Source organism: Cuculus canorus, chromosome 11 (genome assembly GCF_017976375.1).
Source record: "Cuculus canorus isolate bCucCan1 chromosome 11, bCucCan1.pri, whole genome shotgun sequence".
Taxonomy (NCBI): Eukaryota; Metazoa; Chordata; class Aves; order Cuculiformes; family Cuculidae; genus Cuculus; species Cuculus canorus.
This window is the reverse complement of record NC_071411.1, coordinates 2,518,610-2,538,530: the sequence shown is the minus strand read 5'-3', so window position 1 is coordinate 2,538,530 and position 19,921 is coordinate 2,518,610. Positions and strand designations below refer to the sequence as shown.

The following is a 19,921-nucleotide window of genomic DNA, read 5'->3' as shown; positions in this document are numbered from 1 at the left end:
TTGGACTTTTCAAGTGAAACGACTACACCTCTTGTCAGTCACCACCAGTCTTGTTCTTCTGGCTTAGAGTACAAATGGACAGAACTAATTCAGACGCCGTTCAAGAGACAACTCCGAGCCAATGCCAAGGCTTCAGCTCCGCAGCACAGAGCAACCAGTGGAGAGCTAGAGGGGGCAGAGTGGATCGCATAAGCCTTAAAAACTATTAGTTCCAAAAGAAAGAAGAAAATCATGCCCTTTCCACAGTGTCAAGGAAGAGCACTTCCATTGCTAAGTGTCAGAAAACAAAGCACCAATGGATGAAGATCATGAAGGACTCTATACTCAGCTATGTGAGAGGAAGGTGTCTTAAACCAAGTACATTGACTGTACATATATATTTAGGCAATTAATAAAGATAAAAACTTATATGTAAGTGCCTGAAAGATGAAAGTTAGCAGAGAAATCTGTGAGAAGTCATCTGTTAGACACCAGGTTTGGAAACTAATTTCAATGCATGAGAGATGTCAGTCCTGCAGATAAAGTATGAAGGTCATTGCAGTCTTAACGAAGTTACAATAAATACCTCTGCAACACCACGAAGTGGCTTGATTTATTCAAACAAGTCCTCCTCACCAACTCGGATCCTGTGCATACGTTATAAAAAAGGCTTTGAATAAAACCCAAGCGCAACACTCAAAGCGGCTCAGCACTCAAGTCATTCAAAGGGAAAAACCCCTGTCCTGTCTTCCAAACCCTTTCCTGAAATTGAACTCCTATTCCAGTGAACCACCTGACGGATGTCCTCGCTGCAGACAACGCAGCGATTAAAGGGGAAGAGGAGGGGGAGGAAAGTACTTTGCAAATATGACATTTAAAAAAGAAGTCAGCAACACAAAACACTTTTAATATGTAAAAGCAGACCCCTACTTGTTTCCTTCCTTCCTTGTGTCATTGGAATAGTACCCATTAGAGACAGAGGTAATACATTACACCTCTTTCTCACCAACCACAAGCCACACACAGAAAGGGCAAATGTCCCTCAAATGCCAACAAAACCACAGGACAAACACAGCTCATCAGCAAGCGAGGGCTCACATCACCTCCAGACACCCGAGAACCACAACAAAGCCCAGTTCAACACCAAGGACATTTATTCCAAAGGAAATTCCTCACCCTACCAAGACAGAATTTCAAAGGTCAGGAGCAATACCTATTTATCAACATATTGGCATCTAGTTACATAGATCCCATTTTCCCAGACCGTGCATGTCTCCAACTCAAATTATAGCCAATCTCCTAGATTTTGATTTAAAAACAGACTTCATACTTCTGATGGACATGGAGTGTCAGGCTTTCTTCCTGGAGCAAACCCCTAACCCCTGCCAGTCAAATGGTCCATGGCAGGCTGGAGTGAAAAATAACACGGAAAATGCCTGGTTTCAAAGTTTGTAGTTTTGGAGCAATGTAATTTCAATTTAAATAACTCAAGTTTAAGTAATTTCATTTTAAAAAAAAACCTTTAAACCTTAACAAAGAATACATACGTGTCTTTATGCACAACAACATTACTTGAATGTAGAGTCTCTATAGACAGATGCAACCACAAATCAAACCGCTGCCCAACAGAGAGAAAAACTATTTTAACAAAAACCATCACTGAAAAAAACCAGTACAATTGCAAATAAAAGCTGGAGAAGCAAACGGGACACAGATTTATCAAAAACACTCATCAGAACACACGGAGCTGGATCATTAATTAGCATCTTAAAACAGAGGGGAAGGCAAAACAGAAACCCACGATTCTACCATGCATGGGAGCCAACAGAGAATGTATCTCAAAGGCTATGCCCCTTTGCTTAAGTCTCCAAATGTGAACATAAGAACTCCTAATTCAGTTTTTATTACATATACTCACTTTCGATCTCAATTATTTGAGCAAAAATTGCCACTTCAAGTCAGAAATACTAGGCAACGCAAAATTCAACTTCCTACAATGCATAATTAAAGATCCCGTAACAAAGAGAGTGTTGGGGGCAGGTGGTACATTGTACCCTCCACCAACTGTTCACGAAAGGCCCTCTGCAGTTTGAGTTTGCAGTCAGGTCCTGATTTTGATCCCCAATCTGTTTCACAGCCTTCCCGTGCACCCTCAAACAGCACTGTTAGCAGGAGATGCATTCCGATCCGAGTCACTCCATATCTTCCCAAGACAGGGCTGATGAAACGTCACAGTCTCTGTACAAATAAGAAGTCATAATCACCTCAAACTAATCTAAACTAATTTAAGTTACTTTAAAACTGATTCAACAAGACACACCAGCCCAGCGCAGGCTCTGCTGCTCCCATGAGAGGTACAAGACTATGTGATTTCCTTGCAGGTGCAGGAAAGCCTACAGTGGAACCAGGATCAGAAGTGTGGCTAGATGAGCTGATGAAGTGGTGTATCTGTCAGACACTAGTGGTGCTTTCAGGCTGTAACAGCAAAAATAAGTGTATTTTTTCCCCATAATAAGTTTACTGACACTGCTCAAAAGCTAACAGCCACGCCACCGATACTAACTAGACAGAAATATCTGAATTATTTAGCAGCCAGGGTCGAAGCAAAAGCCAAAGCACGACGAGACCAAGAAATAAAAAAGAAGAAGAAATAAGAGTGCAGTCAGTTTTCTGCTGAAGAGGAGAAACAACTGTGTGCAGGCTGCAGGCAGCATCCGCGGCAGAGCGGAGGGCACAACCGCATGGCCAAGGACAAGTGGCACCGCTCCTCTCCGAGAGCCAGCTCCTACCCTGAACGAGATGCAACACGAAACAACATTTAGAGGCCTTTTTCTGATTTTAGTCAATCTTTCTGTAACACTACCCTCCCTCCCCTGAAAAAAAATGTAGTGCTTGGCTGGCATCAGGGAAGCAGGGGAACGGAAAGCCATTCCTTTTGATAACCCTGTAGAGAAACTCTTGACCAACTGATCGCAGCTAACGTTTCTTCAAAGGGAAGATTTCTTCCTCATTTAACTTACAAAACTGTGTCTCCTGCAAATGACATTTTATTTATAGCTGTGGTATTTGCTGTTTAACTGATTGGGGAAGGCTGTAAATGAGCATCACTGCATATATATGGAAAACAATGATAAAGCAGTCATCAAAAAGCTACAGAAGATTTAGATATTCAAATAAGGCAATCTGCATAACCCCCACCTGAATTTTAATTTTGCAGAACTTATTTCATAGCTTTATGCTGTGGATCATCTGTTCAAGCTACATCTTTTCCACAGAAAAGTGGTATCTTGCTCTTTTAAGACCTGTCCACCAATTCCCGGCGCCACATTAATTTTAATACTTGGACTGTGGGCTCCACCACAGGAGGACAGGTGATTTTTTCGAAGTCTAAGTGCTCAAGGCAAGAAGGCAAAGGTGAGGACACTGATGAGCCACGGTGAGGTACAGCGGCAGCAAACTGCATCAAGGCTCCCCACCTCCCAGGCAAAACAAGATCGTAACTTGCAGCTCTCCAAAATGCAAGCCATGGAAATGGGAAAGAGAGGAAACGAGCGCTGTGGAGTGAGAGATCCGTCATCACAGCCAACCAGCCTTCACACTGGAGGAAGGATTTCCAAAGGAAAAAGAGGACCAACTCGCAGAGGACCCCAAGAGAAACAGGCGTGGTCCGAGCAGATCAAACAGATGCATTCACCAACCGGACGGCGAAAGCCTGCCCACACGGCAGCTTCCGACCTGGGATTACTAAGAAAGCACTTGAGTTAAAAACCTCCAACGCTCTTGCAGCCTTGACAAACGATGCATTGCTGGAGGCCAGAACATACAAAACCAGACATTTGCACTTCTTATGCTGCAAACACAACAAGTACAGGAGATGAGGAGTTTTCCTTGTTCAAATCTTACTCTGAAATCTCGAGTGAGGCAGACTCCGAGCAGTCTTTCTTTCCAGACCACGGCATTTTAAGTGTCGCCTTCTGCATGTGCTCACTTAGTGGTACTAGTTTCTTTTTCAACAGTTTTGATTGTGGAGATTGACTACTGCTTTGGAAACAGCACTGTTTCATCTTTAGTTTTGTTCGGATCCAAAAGTGGGATCACCAGGATATTCTTCAGACAACAAAGGATAATTCTCAGCACCACCCAACTCCCCAAACGCAAAAGCGGTACAGCACAAGTATTTATCATGCCTGAAAAACTTAAATGTGGTAAGAAAAGCCTTAAGAAGGAAAGGGCGTTAGGCTATTCCAACGGTGCACAGAAAACTGGGAAAGGAAGGAGCCAGAGAAGGGAGAGGGGAAAATGGGGGGGGTCGGTAAAAGCAATCACGGCAATGCTGTCCTAAAGATGGGAGAAACAGAAGGGGAAAGAGGGAACAAGAACAGAGAAAATATTCAAATGCTTCAGAAAAAAATTTTCTCTCGCAAGCATCAACTATTTGGTCCAGAGATTTCCATGAAGGAGCCGGGGACTAAGTGAGGCAAATGACTTGGTAATTTATTTTAGTGACCTAAAACACACTGCTGTAGCAAATCGCTTCTCCACTTAAATTTCCTGCCCTCCAAGGCCCACTTAGCGGCAGTTCAGGGGAAAAGTGAGCCCTTCCTACATCGAAGGAGTGTAGCGAAAATATAGAATGAAATAAAACAATAATAAACATTGCCTATATGGGTCTCATTCTGTCAAACACTTTGCAAAAACAGAGCAAACGAACTCCCTTGCTCTTCCCCAAGCAGCAGCCACGCCAGCTCCACACAGCCTGTTTCTTTCAGGACTCAAAGCTATTCCTCGTTTCAGCTGAACAAATCCATTCCATGTACCTCTGTCCTGTGAGAAAAGGCTCTGGGACTGATGTCCTAAAGAACCTGCTCACTTCCTGCAGCCACGAGCTCTACAGCGTTCATTACCACAATAAACACTGCAAATACTTCTTGCAGCTCCCTAAATCACCGGCTTTCAATGATTTTGACTGTTTTCTCTTTAACTTTCCCCACCCTCTCTTCACTGCATGGTGATACAAAACCCCATGCATGCTGCTACCGAGATTATTGCATTAATAATAATAAGAGTGGAACAGAGCAGGAGAGGGAGTTTGCCTCATAGAAATTACTGTGAAGGAATAAAGTGGAATAAAAGCCATTTTTTCAGAGCTCTCTTCTTCCCTTCCTATATTTCATTTCAGCCTATCACTCGCTTTCAGATGAAGATGAAACGGAGAGTTTAGATTTTTGCTCTGTGAAGGGAAGTGAAATCACGGAGCTGGCTCACACTTCCGAGTCAAACGACTCTGACACAAAGAGAGACTCGCGTCATTGCTCCGTTCACCTCCGTACCTGGATCCGGTGAAGCAACAGTGGGCATCACGATGACTCGGGCTCTGTGCCACGGAACATCCTCCACCTGCACCACACCTCCAGAAGGAAGGAACAACGAAGAGAGCAGAAATCAAAGCGCTAACAGTTAATGTCCAAACAACTTCTTGCCTCAACACGTGCTACGAGAACCTTTGATGTTACGAAAGAGGAGGAACATGCAAAAAAAAGGTCAGGCTTTCCTTGAGGATGACAACTCCTCAGGGCTCAACCTCAACAAGGAACCAGAAAGTGTATCTTAAAGATGTATTTGCTTCTGGACTATACCCCTTTCTAAAAGACTCACAAGCATTCTTTGCAGCTCGGCTATAGTTTCACATGTCACTAAAGCAGAATCAGGCTGCACTATCCCCGAAAAGTCAGTTCTGCACCGCCTCATTCATCCTCACCCTACACTATACTTTCCACTCGAGCAAAACCATCCAGCAAAACCAAACAGGAGAGCGTGTCCAAGCTAAACTCCCTCTATTTATAAGATTCAGAAGAAGCTACTATCCCCTTCATCTTCCCGGTCAGGTCCAGCACTCGATTCCAGCAGCAAAGATGACTGTGATTTCCTAACGCCATCTCTTTCCGTACCTGTCAGCGTCACACCGCCCCGGCTATCACCCAAGGTGCACTGATTCCGCAGCGTGCCGGGGCGATAGCGCCCGTCCGGCACGGTGCAGCAGGATGGAGCAAAGGCTCCGTTCTGATGGAGTCAGAAATATTTAAGCACAGACCAGAAACTGCAGAGCTCAGAGTAAAAAAACTGTTTCTTTTCTTCATGTATATGAAGTCCCCGAGCTCCTCAGGCAGGAATTAACTTGCAAGACCAGCACGTGAAGCAGCATGGCCCATAGCTCAGCAACCCTCTTTTTGCTGAGAAGGGGATGTGCGGCAAGGGAATAACCCCGCGCTTGCTCTGCAGCCACTGAGCCGTTTCAGACGCTGCTGCGGAGCGTTCCGGCAGGCTGGCAGTGGATTCTGCAGCACCCACACTTTGTAAATTCCCGCTGCATCACGGCACAAGAAGCCACGGGAAGACAGCACACGCTTTGTCAGACCATGACCTCGCCGATCAATGCAATCAGACTTGTGAGCTACGTGGTTGCTTCTAATAAGTTTAAAAGTGCAAAAACAGTAGCTCGAATCACACTTCCAGGCTAAGTCTGATTTCAACAAGTCTGATTTTCAGACTTTCGGCAACGACTGACTGCTTTAAGCACCTGCTCCAAATAACGCTCAGGAAACCTTGACAGCTTTTCCCCTCCTTCTAAGTGTTTGCTCTCAGCGGCAATGCTTCCCACCCGCCGGGCTGTGCGCTGAGCCGCGCTCACCGCCACCCAGCAGCCGCCTGCCCTCCCTCTCTTCCCACCCACCAGCTCTACAGATGCACAGAACCTCGTGGATCGAAGGGAATGCCAGTGCTGTTGCAGATACCTTTAGGAGATTTATACAACACAGCCCTCAAAAGAGAAAAACAATCCACCACCAGCACAGGGGAAGTCAGTCATGTTAAACATGTTAAATAGCAATAGTAGTATTTCACACACCCTATATATTCCATTATTCTACGGTCACACAACAAAGGAATTGTCTGGAAATGATGCAAAGCTGAACTGGTTTAGTTAAATTATATTTAAGTTATCATGAGGATAAAATTCCACTCTGCAATTCTTTTTTTTCCAAGAATTTGTGGCACTAAAAGGCATCAATTTATGGAAGGAGTCTCCTTAAAGCTGGTTCTGATAAGAGAACTATTATGCCCAGATTATGTGAAATAAACACAGCAATGCAGAGGTTTGCATTTATCAGCTAAACCGTATCATTATGCTGTTTAACTTACGTGTTAGGTAAGCTGTCTTTGACAAGCTAAAAAATGAAAATAAAGAGAACATATATCAATCAGGAAAAGATCCACAGGAAATACAAGCGATCCTACCAGGACAAAAAACCTGAGTAGTTCTACCGAGGTGATGGTTACCTTTGCTTCCCCGACGGGAGCAGCGCTGACAGGCACTGGGGGGGATACGTCTATCAGCATTCACTACTACTTGATTAATTGCTTCTGACCAGTTTCCCACTCAGCGCTGTACACCAGATGACCTTATCTGTGCTGGTATTTAAAGCACACGCAGCTGCACCCAACATCCAGGCGTGTTACATAAACCAACCCAACCAGCATAAATCACGCGCCTTACACATCACCACATGCACTCTTCCCATGTTACAGTCTGAGGAGGGAACCCCTCTACTCATTCCTTTGGTGGAAGATGTAGGTTTTCTCAGTTCCGCTACAGCGGTTCTTCCCATCTGCATCCTTAATCAATGAATGGAAGGCCAGGCATATGGACTACTTCACCGGTTTAGTCTGCCAAGAAAGACAACAGGCAGACTAACAGTTAATAAAACAAGCATCTATTACCGCACTAACATTGAACTTGTATACTCTAGAGAAGACTGAAGCTATTTTACTCCATAGCAGCTGTGTTTACACTATAGCACAGTCTGGTACCTCTGAAACTCAAGTGAACTCGTACCCGACAGTAACTACGCTGGTTCCAAGGGAAAAATGCTGTTAAAAGGAAAATCATACTTCAGCTTCTTGTGTTAAATGAGAATCTTTACTTCAGCTGCTTTTGAAGGTACCACAATTTCATTTACCACAGATCAGGAATACAACCTAAAACCAAAAAAAATTGAATACGGTTGTTTTGTTCATACAATAGCATCGTATGAAAACGCATCTGGGCTCACCAGATCCAAGTTTTCCCTTCTTCCCTAGCAAGGTACACACATGCATTTTAATCAACCCAAGAGCCAGTTTATAGTTTAGACTCTGAGCCACAACCATCAGTCACTGTCAGGAGCAGAGTGCCGTCCTCTCAAGTTTTCTTCAGATGAAAAAAAAATGTCTACTGTCAAGATAATTCAGTGTTACTTTTTATTGCTTTAGGTCCGGTGGATCTCTTCCTTTCTCCTCTAAGCACTTGCTCAACAAAATGGGAAGTAACGCTTTAACCAGAACTACCAAAGCTTTGGACATCTCTTCCGCACAATGCAGTCAGCTGGATCAGATCCACTGAGTTGATTATTCAGAGAAGGAAAAACCCCCTTGCTTTTACCTCCAAAGCATGGTGTACGTTCTGTTGAAGATGCCAGATCCACCACGACAGGACCACCACAGCAGGAAGCCCCCGGTGCCAGTTCTCTGAGCCTTCTGCTGCGGCCACGGCAGCGGCGCGGAGGCAGCGATGAGGGCTCTGCATCCGTGCAGCCACTCAGCAGCCGCAGCCACACTGCCTCCTGCCACGAACAGAACAGTTGTTCCACCCGACAAAGTCAGCGGTTCTTCACCCTGGCCATTTCCCTCATCGTCCAGGACACGCGATAAAGACGTTTTGTGGCTTTTACTTATCCTTGGGCAACTGCTCTTTTGTTCTGATTGAGACTTACACCATTTGCCCTTGGTTTATGGTGCTAGAACTGGTTTGCACTGTCGGACACAGGCAACGCCTCCTGAGCTTGTAGTGACACACACAGAACAGAACTAAAGAGCCGAGTCAAAGGTCTGCTATTGCCCGGCGTATGGAGAGAGTCTGCTGCCTCTAGAGAGCAGCCAGAGGATGGCTGCTGCGCGCTGCGGCCAAGCTTTAGAGACCAGAGCGCAGCAGCCTGTCCCTCCTGCAGCCTTTCCCAGCGCTATCCTTCACCGAGAGAAAGGAAACCTCACAGTGCATCACTTTGTCTACTTTATCTCAGCTTCCTTCTCACCCAGAAGACAAAAATACTACAAATTGGAAAGGTAAAAGAGTGCTGCCTCTAAATACGGTTAGAGGGATGCAACCCTCGCTCCCGAGTTGGGGAGAACACAGTGGGAAAAGTGAGAAAACGTAGCATTAACCACTGGGCTTTTTCTCCAGCTGGTTGTTCCCAGGTTGTTCCACTGCTTGCAGATACGCACGTGAGGCTGATCAGAAAAGCTGTCCCAAAAGGCCACTGCCTTCCTAGGAGGCAGCTGGGATTAAAGATGTTTGAGCCAAACTCTGCTTTGAGTTTAGATGCGGAGCTGCTCTTGAGCTGCCTGACCTTCCTGCTCCAGAATCATGTCCATCACGGCCACCACGGACACAAACAAAAGAAAACAGCGGCGCTGCGGTGAGTCCGAGGTGAGCTGCCCGGGCAGCCTGCGGATATCCAGCCCTCCCCTGACTGGCGAGCTGGAGCGGGATGGAGAGCAGCCACACGGTTCCAGCAAGTGCTGCCACAGAACTGCTCAGCAGACATAAAATCTTCTCAGTCTTTCAATCCAAATTACTAAGAGTGTGACGAGTTCTGGTTTTGGTTGTCACTGAACATAAACAACTTCGATGAGCTCAGCAGTACTGCACGATGTTGGGCACGCTCTCGCTCTCAATAAACCCCGCACTGGCTGCCGCCTCTGCTCTCAGTGCCTTTTGTCATAATGCAAAATCCCAAGTTAATTCTTTCATAGCTGGTGCATTTACAGTCAATTAAGGCAGAGAGATCACATCATAAACATCTATTACCAAGGTCTCATAACTACCCAAAAGGCACATAAATGACAGTGTCTTTTGGAAACATCCTCTTGATCTTAAATAGATGCCTGCCAAACAAAAATCCCAATGCTTCTATAGTGATTTTTAGTCACCTCTGTGGTGCAGCCCATAGTACTTTGCTCTATCAAGAGATCGCAGGCAGAGGCCATACGAAATGAGTTTCCATAATTTATAGCAGCACCGATGTTAAAGACAATAAATGCAACAGGAATAAACAAAGTAGGACTTAAGTAAATGCCATGACAGCTTATTAATTTATAATATAACAAAATTAATCCACTCTCAGTATCTAAAGAAAAACTACTAAAATCAAATGCTCTTGGGGAACTGTTAAGAAGAAAAGAGAAACTAGGCTTACTCTTCCCTGCCACTTCACTGTTTTAGCAGTACGGGATTCCAGGGTCCCTCTCCAGATCTTCTGTTTTAAACAGCAAAGCTGAAAATAACCTCCTACTTTAACAGCATGTACTTTTTCTTCTTTGATGCACCCAGCTAAAGACTTAATACGGGAGTGTTATCTGCAGACAGCAAAACAACATCTGGCAGCTTTCCGAGCATCCCATTTGAAGTGACTCTCCACACCGCACACTGGCACCTGCGAAAGAAGACGGATCACCGGGTGGCAGAGCTGAACTGAGCGCTGCCCCAGGTACAGATGCAACGGCTTTAAGATTTCCCAATCAGAGGACACCCTTCCTCGGGGTTTTCCAGCTGATGAACTAAAACTATGCTCACTTTTTATTCAACAACTTCCATCTGCTTCTCTGAAGCAAACTTTAGACGAGATAAAGAAAGATACCACGTATACTTGGGGACACTGTGCAACTTCATACTAACGGTGTACGAAATCATTCAGCCTGGTGGCAGAGAAGATATTTTATGACCAAGTCAACTGTGGAGCCATCTCAAGTGTCCCTCTACAGCCTGCAAACACAAGCATGCCAAGTTACAAAAATATCCTAATGATTAAGAAAACAAAACAACCTCTGAAAGCAAGTGTTGGCAGAATGCTATCTCTAGGATGGCAGTAATCATTAGGCTTCAGAGTTAGCAGCTCAGTGTCAAAAGTTAGAAAATATAAACACAGACATATAAACATACACAAAAGGCAAGACAGAATGTTGTTGCATTAGTTTTTTTCTATGAAATATCTCTTATAAAGGTGGTAATGGTAAAAATCGCAAATTTCTGTGGTGGGGGAACAAAGAGTCACCCGGGAGCATCTACAACTGCCTTGCGTTTAATCTCTTCTGTAGGTCACGCTCTACCGTTCATCACCTACTGCACATGGAAAGTGTTGAACCCTGTGTCTTTTTCGTATGAGGAAGCACCAGAAACGTCTAGAATGCACTTGTACAACAGGGCAACACACTACGGCAACATCCCAAATTATTATGATGATTCACAAAGATTTTCAACACTCAGCATTACACAAGACTTGCTAAAAACTGTATTTTATTTTTAGAAGTCTCTGCTTGCTGTGGTCCTCTGCCAACACTCAAATTTCTCTCTAAGATGTTTACTGAAATACATCAAAGTCACTCTTACAGCCTTCAAACCCAAATATTTGCACTGCAGTTCCACTGCTAATTCAGTCCATTCCCAAAGTTGATTTATTCACCCTACAGACCTTCTCCCAAACCTCAGCAACACTGCTGTACTGCCAACAGCTCATTACCAAACCCACTGTAGATGAAGTTCCTCAAAAAGGACTACAGTCACTTAGAGTCATTTAAAAGCTACTGTGAAGCCTTCAACGCAAGACATACGTTCAGGAAACGTCAGGTTCAGACTGAAGCTGGGACTTCTCTGCCAGACAGGAGCCAGTAGGAAACATCCTCAGGGAAGGATCCGAGTCACACACGAGTATTTCAATCCATGAAAAATACTATTAACATGTTTAGATTCCTCCATTTTTATTTCATACCGGATAAAGAGAGAACCACTGTGCTCATCGCTTGCGGAAACAGAGTTTTCAGTGTCTTCTTTGGAAGGACTGTGCCTTTTTGATACACTCAAGGTGCTCTGGTTGTGCAGTGATACCCGGGGCATGGTCAGCTGAGCACTGTCATTACATACTCGCTTCCTCCAGCTGAGAAGCAGAGCTGCTTTTATTTTCTAACTCTGTGTTTTTAATTATTAGTTTTATCAAAGGAACTAAACTGACAGCATAAGCTATTTTTACAGAAGCAGACAAGCAGGTCATCAGGTATACCAGGTAAAAGATTAAATGAGGGAAGAACCATTTTGACTAATGAAACCCATTACAAAACCTGCACCGCCTCTTTCTCCCCCATTCAATATATGAAGTTCACTCAATATAATTTTTCTATAAACTCGCACACGATATTTGAGCAGAGAAAAAGATATGCACATCAACTACTACGAGAAATTGGCGCTTTCTCCACAATAATTCAAAATATTTCCTTCACAGAGAAATTTTTTTTTGCACAAAATAACTCCCGGAATAATGGTACCAATATTTTATCAAGCTATCAGTCTAAAGTATTAAATAATGCAAGGAAATTGTACTACTTGACTCCAAAGCACTGGGAAAGGGAGAGGGTTTTGAATGGCATTAAGAACAGAAGAGAACAGCATTCAAAAGACATTCTGAAACCTCTTGACTGTGAAGTTCATGTTCAATCCTCATCTTTATACTCATCTCTGGTTTTCTTTTGCCAGCTCCCTCCCACCTTTCCCTTCCCACAGCTTCTTTCGCTCCGTCAAACCAGACATCAGCCACGCTCGGGAAATCCAAGCAGCTGCAGTTCTTGAAGGAATGAGGTCTGGAAGAGGGACAGCCCGTCAACTGCCGTTACTGCTGGTCTGCAGGCACCCTCCTGGCACAGAGCTGCGGCGGGAAGGTCAGCCCGCGTACAGACAACTTCTCCCCGATAGAAGGAATCACGCTATTCTTATCATAAAAGCCAGGCCTGATAATTGTACGTTTTCAGCTCCAGAGGAGGAATACTCAACTATGAAGAAGACAGGTGCTCTAACCCAACTCCCGGCATTAGCGTGAGACTAAGCAGATAATTAGCAGAGAAATAATGAGGCAGGGCAGATGTGTATTTCTTACAATACAGTGTCAGCGTTTACCACAGACCTCTAAAGAGGTTTTTAAAGTTCCGAGGTTACTGTGAACCTCAAGCCATACATCCTATCAAAGGTTTGCGGCACCAAGGCTGATGGCTTCAATGAGAGTTGGGACCTCAAATGCTTTGAGAATCAGGGTGCAAACTACAGAAACTTCGGGAAGCAACTGCTGGTGTGGATGGAATGGGAGAGAAGAAGCTGTCCCTGTGCTGCCTTTGGTTTCTCCTGCTGTCCAAAGCTCTCCTCCTGCTCTTTTTTTCTAAAAAAAACCAAACCCACAAAGACAAACAAGCTGTAAAGGAAAACTCCACCGACCTGCCCTTACCTACAACCACGCTGCCAGTTACACCAACAGGATCACAGAATCACCAGGTTGGAAAGGACCCATTGGATCATCGAGTCCAACCATTCCCAACACTCCCTAAACCATGTCCCTCAGCACTTCATCCACCCGTTCCTTGAACACCTCCAGGGAAGGCGACTCGACCCCCTCCCTGGGCAGCTGTTCCAGTGCCCGATGACTCTTACTGTGAAGAATTTTTTTCTGATATCCAACCTGAGCCTCCCCTGGCGGAGCTTCAGGCCATTCCCTCTTGTCCTGTCCCCTGTCACTTGGGAGAAGAGCCCAGCTCCCTCCTCTCCACAGCCTCCTTTCAGGCAGTTGTAGAGAGCAATAAGGTCTCCCCTCAGCCTCCTCTTCTCCAGGCTAAACACCCCCAGATGTCACCCTTCTCACATCCTCCCAAAAAGTATCTTCCCTGGGAAACTAAATCAATAATCTCAAGCAATCACTACCGCACACACAAAGCAGACTGCTTTAAGTATCACATGAAAAAGCACCGTTCGTGTTGGTTTTAGGATTATATGTTTTAATTACACCCCACACTCTCCTTCTTGGTTTTTAATTGAATTTTCTTTTCTCTTTAGAAGGTTAACTTTATTCGTAAGAGGCTGTGGATGGCAGAGTTCAATCCTTTCACGACGGAGTCTTGAGGTCTCCCACTGCTTTCCAAGATTTCATTCACATTTTGTTTTAAAAGGGTTCCAGTTCAGATTAGCAAATATGCTTTTAATGGAAATAAGTACATATCTAAAGGAGGGACATTATAATGATATATTAAAAAAATCTCTTTTTTGTCTGAAGGGATCTAAGAAATCTCAACGTCCTGAGCTCCACCACAAAGCTTAGAAAAATTCTATTCAACGGAGACCTTTACAGGACACACATAAAGTCCATTTGAAATTGCAGATCTGGGTACTGTAACGTGCTCTTCATTTTACCTCTAAGATCCAACCCGTCTCGCAAAGACAAGCCGCCTTCAATCCACTGCCACCGTGTCGCTAACACACTCTCCTGCCCGTCTGACGCCCTGACACTTAATTTTTCGTATGTGAAAATTCTGTTCCTGCTGTCATTACTCGCAGTGCAGAACTTGGCCACTATTTCAGTTTCCTGCCAGCACATCTCTGAACATCACATCCAAGAAGCAACAATAAGAGGCTCAAAGCACAGAAATATGGTTACTTCTCACCTTACAGCCTGGATTACTCAATACACTTCAGGTGTTAAAGCAGCACCCGAACCTCTCTTGCGAAGGGTGCAAGTCAAGTTTCATAACAGGCTGAGAAAACATTTCAGAGCAAGGCTTTAAACGTGGCATTTTGAAGTCTAGAAAACTGAGAGGAACATAGGCACTGGGCTGGCTGCAAAGCCAGGAGAGGTCTCAATGCATTGATTAATTCTGAGAGACTTCAGGCGTCAACATAAATAATCTTCAAAAGTCCTTGCATTTGATCTTGGAGCATCTTCAACCAACCACGCTCTTCAAACCTCCCGACAGGGAGCCACACAGCCACCTATTTTCGCTGTAGCTCCTCAACTGTATTATCCAGTGAAACGTGGTTTTAACTTGCCGAAGCTCCACCTGAGTCACTGCTAAGACTCTGCCGCTCTTTGCACGTACAAACTGTGATGACAAAACACAGCTTTTCCCCTGTATCTTTTCCTCCTAAATAGAATCACAGTAGTACGAGCTGTGCTAAATTATGGAATACTCTCTCTCCAGGCGATGCCACAAAAATACGGTCTTGCCTTTTGTTATTGCTCATTAACTGATGTGCTGCTTTCCCTTCCCTCCCTCTAAAAAGTACCGAATGCTTAAAAAACCAAAAAAATAGAATAAAAAAAAAAAAAAGACAACAGCTTTCAACCATACAAATATCAAATCACAAGAACATTAACAGGCCTAAAGGCTTGAGAATAGTGACAGCACAGGGTTTTAGTGAACAGCTCACAGTAAGAGATGTTCTTATTACCCCAGCATCGGGAGTGGTAAAATTACATGAAAATCTGTTCTCATTTTAAGATTTTTTTTTTTTGCACTTCTGTTCATACAGAGAGAAAAACAAGACTTGAGCCTAAGGGCTCAAAAGACAGAATACAACTGAAGATTCCTCTATTTTTAGGAGTATCGTTTCAAACCTTGCCCCTGACAACACTGGAATATTTACACTCTCGTAAAAAGTGCTTTCAAATTCATACATTTTTCTTCATTAAGTTATTTTTGCAGCCCCCTCCGTGCAAAGTTCAGTGCCTATTTTTTCAGGCATCGCTCTGCTGATAACATGCAACCCTATTTCTGCTGTTAAAATAGAAATACAAAAGAAAGATAATACCCTTCTATTCAAGCCCTACTTCAACACTTCAATCAACAGCTGTGATTATTAAATCAGAATTTTAATTTTGTGGGAGGATGTAATAAAAACAGTGCCCCAGAAAAATGAAAGGAGACCCTCATCCTGAAATCCCTACCTTAACAAGTTCTTTTATGAAATCTCCTCGCTTTTCTTCCCCCATGTCAATGTTCCCCACCTAACTGTGGACCCATGGAAGTTCTCAAGGGCTAAAATCACTAAAATATCTGTACGTACTATAATTGGGTGCTTCCACTGCGAGATCTGATTTCAAATATCAGCGCAGAGTTTTAAGACAATACAGAATACTTAAGAAATGGAAAACCAACGTTGTTTGCTAAGAACTGCGGAAGGATAATAGAAGGTAGAATTAAGGCAAAATAATATAAAGTAGCAACCTCACCTGTACAACGAGATCTAAATTAGCTACCGCAGCTCTGGATTTTTGAAACCGTTACGACTAATTGCCTCAGAGCATCAATTCCATACTCATTAACAGAAAAGAAAACAGAAAGCACTGTGCTACAATTCTAGAAACCCAGAGCACCTTGAGACAACGGGCAGCGCTGGTGTCAAACAGCCACGGTGGCATCAGATGATGCATAAAAAAAAAAGGTATGGAAAAAGATTTGAGGCTTGATTTGAAACCGTTATATCTATACTGACAGAGATGGATGTATCACTCTTTTTTGCAGCACAGTTAAGAAAAAAAACACACCAGAAAGCACAGTCCAGCACTGCACACACATGCGAGCTGTGGACAGGCTTCAGATTCTTCTGCACAATAAAACTGATTCTTCTTCGAGCTGAACAGTACACCTATGGATGAGTACAACAGAGGTGTAAAATCAAAACTAGTACGAAAAAGGAAAGGTTATTCACTGTATCTCTTACTATAACAACCAGAAAACACAAACTGAAGCACCTTTTTGCGTTGCACATAATTAAACTGCGCACTCCTACCCCCCGAAGCTGTGGATTCCGAAGGGATCAGGCACTGACACAGAACCCGTCAAATCGCTGGTTCCTCCACAGCCACGTCACCCACGAGACAGCATCCTGCTCTACTTCACCGTTTCTTCTCATTTCAAAAGGTTTCTGAGCTGAGACATGGGACCGGGTGTCCTACTGATTTGACACACTTCCAGAATCTTTATACTCGTCACAAGTTAAGTCAGATGTGAAGCTGCTCTTCCAGCACAAAGAGAAACTTTTCAGCCGCCTCCAACAGCTCCCACCTCGACCATTTGTCCTTCCAACCCCACTGCTGAGGTAGGATCTCAGAAAGGAAATTCTACGTGGTGAACCGTTTCCCTTTGTCAGAAAGCAAGTTTTTGCATTGCAGTAAGATAGATTTCTCCCTCTCGGGCAGATAATAAAGAAATCGTACACTATCGGTCTCAGAAATCCCCGATACACTGCTTGTTTCAGAGGCTTCTGTGACTCTTCCGACCTGACCACTGTAACCACCGCAACACAGCTTTCGGAAGACATCTAATTAGAAACATCAGCGCTGCTGCTGTGCTATAAAGGTGTCTCCACTAGCTGATAAAAGAGTTGTTATATTATTTTGCTGTATTATCTATCACTCACATTTGCACGTAAGAATGATCAAGAGAGACAACGGCATAAAAGAAGAGCATTTCTATAAATTGCTTTAACTAAAAAGCATATTGAAGTATGTAATACTGCAATTTATCAATAACTTAAAAATAGTTCCCATTAAGACTCAATCATTATTTGGAAACAAAGTACAAATGTAAAAGATTAAACCTGAAAATTTAAATTAAAAGAACATAATTTTACTGTAGAAAGATAATTTCTGTATTTCTTACTGGACGATCGTAAGAAATGTAATTCACACCAAGCTGTTTTAGATGGAAATTGGGACTCCAATTAGAAATAAAACTTGCACTTTCATTTTACTTAGCTAAGTAACATTTTTACCTTAAAAGCATATACAGAGAAAGCAAATAAAAAGTAAACAATATGCTGGTTTTACATTTAACAAGTACATAAGAGTTAAACCAAGAAACATTATCTGGTGGTTAAAGTTAAGTGTTGTTTTTCTTGTCACCTTGTCCTTTCAGGTGTTATGCTCCTGATTTATTTTTGTACCAAGACTGGAAGAAGAGGCAGTCTTCCCTGATTTTTCAGTTTCCAGTCATTATCTCTTACTAGCTGAACCGGTTAAAAAAATCAAACCCCAACAAGCCAACTGTTGGACACACTCCTCCCTCTGCACTTGCAGTGAGGCCGGAATTACGTAGAACTGGCTTATTATCACAGCAAACTCCGAATCCACCTACTTAGCCAAGCCACTTGCTTAATTACACCGGTTTTCATTAAGAGGACTGACACAATAGATGCTGAAATTTGGTAGAGAGTTAAGTTCAAAAACTAAGAATCAGCCACAACAGCAACGGGAATTCAAAATCCAGTTACTCCCTACCCCCTAAATCTATTAAAAAAGATAACAAATAACTTAAGACATAAAATAATCACCTTAAAAAGCAGACCTCTGCTCTTGGCTGCTGGGCTAGAAAGCTTTGCTGCTGATTCCATTAAGTCTTGTTTTGCAAATAAAGGAGAAAAAACTTCCCTGAAAGAAGGGGAAATTTTCCTACGCCTGTGTCCATGGTCACATCCATTTAAAACTTGATTAGCTTGGTTCAATTGCCCAATTAGTGCTCTACATGCAACACTTCTGACTGATCCTGTGCTTCCATTATTCCTTAGGGCCATCAGTTTAACCCTCATGGTACCACTTTAAAGAGCAATGAAGAAAGTTAATTCTGGAAGGAACCACTGCCTTCCTCAATAATTCCTCTTTTAGGATGCGCTCCGTGATTTCTGCTGGCCCAATTTCACTGCTGGGCATTTCCTACCTGGACATTCATTCCTCTAAGGACTGTGTCGTTCAGATCTTGTTTGTATTAAGACACCACTTGGGCGGTGTAGTATTTACACGTGAATGGGGGCATATTTGGAACACGGCATTAGGAAAACATAAATACTAGTACACGAGAGGGAAAGCCTGTGTGTGCGACACACACACCTGCCAGGCTCCAGGAGCGTTTCTCAGCGCTGCTTAGGAACACCACAGCTTTTTCAGCATCACATCCTCCCCCCTCGGCGCAGTTAATGGGCACCGAGGCCAACGGTGGCCTCCTTTGGAGAGCAGATGCTTTGAGAAGAGAGAAAGCTACTCGCACAAAAACCTGCTTTCAGACAAGGCTTTCAGACAAGCCTTTACAGCACAGTGGAGTTTCACAGCCCTGAGATTTAAAATACTTTTTTATGTTTTACGATTTCAAGACAAATAAGTTTCTTTTTTTAAACCAGAGGCCACGGCTCGCTGTGCGCGGAGCAAAGAGCAGGCTCCAGCTGCAGGCACGCACATCACCACGGATCCCACGGAGCTGGGTACTGCTTAACTTAGCTATTTCAGCCAAGCTACAAGAACAAAAAATCTTCCTCCCCCTCAAAAAAAAAGCGGAAAAATCTTACATTTATATAAACTTCACAGGTCAAGAGACCACGAAAGAGATAAGAAATGCCAGGGCATCACTTACTGCAGCCCGGAGAGGAGAGACACCCCCAGAGTGACGGGGCGTCCGTAATAGAAGAGCACCCAGCTCGGAGGGGAAGCACTCTCGCTTCCTGACTTGATCGAGTCCTTCTGGAAACAATGACAAATCTGAAGGTGCTATTTATGGCCTTCCCTCACCCATCCCCAGAAGAAACAGAGACTACGGCCTCTAAATACATCAAGACAGAGTTCATCTCCTCCAATCCACTTGATATCTACTTCAATATCACTGCTCCGGTCCCTTACATCCTTGAACGAGATTAACTGACAAACAGCAAAACCTTGCAGGGTTCCACACCGCCACCATTACTTTCAAGCAATGACCCAATTCTGCAAGACAGAGCACCTCTCGAGATACGCCGAGAGCCCTCGACTCCAATCAGCCAAAATGGGAGAGGAGGTCGCTCTGCATAGTTTACTCTTAAAAGAAGAAAAATAATATCCAAGATGCATCTCTCCCCTCTCACATCAGTACTCTCAGAGCATCTCAAAGCTGGTTTAATAGCTGCATCGCTTTTAGATAACATCGAATTCCACTAGTCTCCTTCCCAACTCATTTGTTTGAAGAAAGAGATCGTTTCTGTAGTGAACAAGGGTGTCCTCAAGTGTAACAGCAAATAACCCAG

At 43.7% G+C, this 19,921-nt stretch overlaps 1 protein-coding gene across 8 annotated transcripts in view; it reads right to left on the bottom strand.

Annotated features, from left to right (window-relative positions):
- Window positions 1-19,921, bottom strand: part of SFMBT1 (Scm like with four mbt domains 1) — a 96,383-nt gene that overhangs the window by 38,126 nt on the left and 38,336 nt on the right. The window contains exon 2 of one of the 8 annotated variants that reach the window (XM_054076787.1): window positions 10,269-10,505. The exons of the other annotated variants lie outside the window; for them this stretch is intronic. The gene's annotated coding sequence lies outside the window, so the exon portion shown is untranslated. The remainder of the gene's footprint in view (window positions 1-10,268; window positions 10,506-19,921) is intronic. 8 annotated transcript variants of the gene reach the window in all.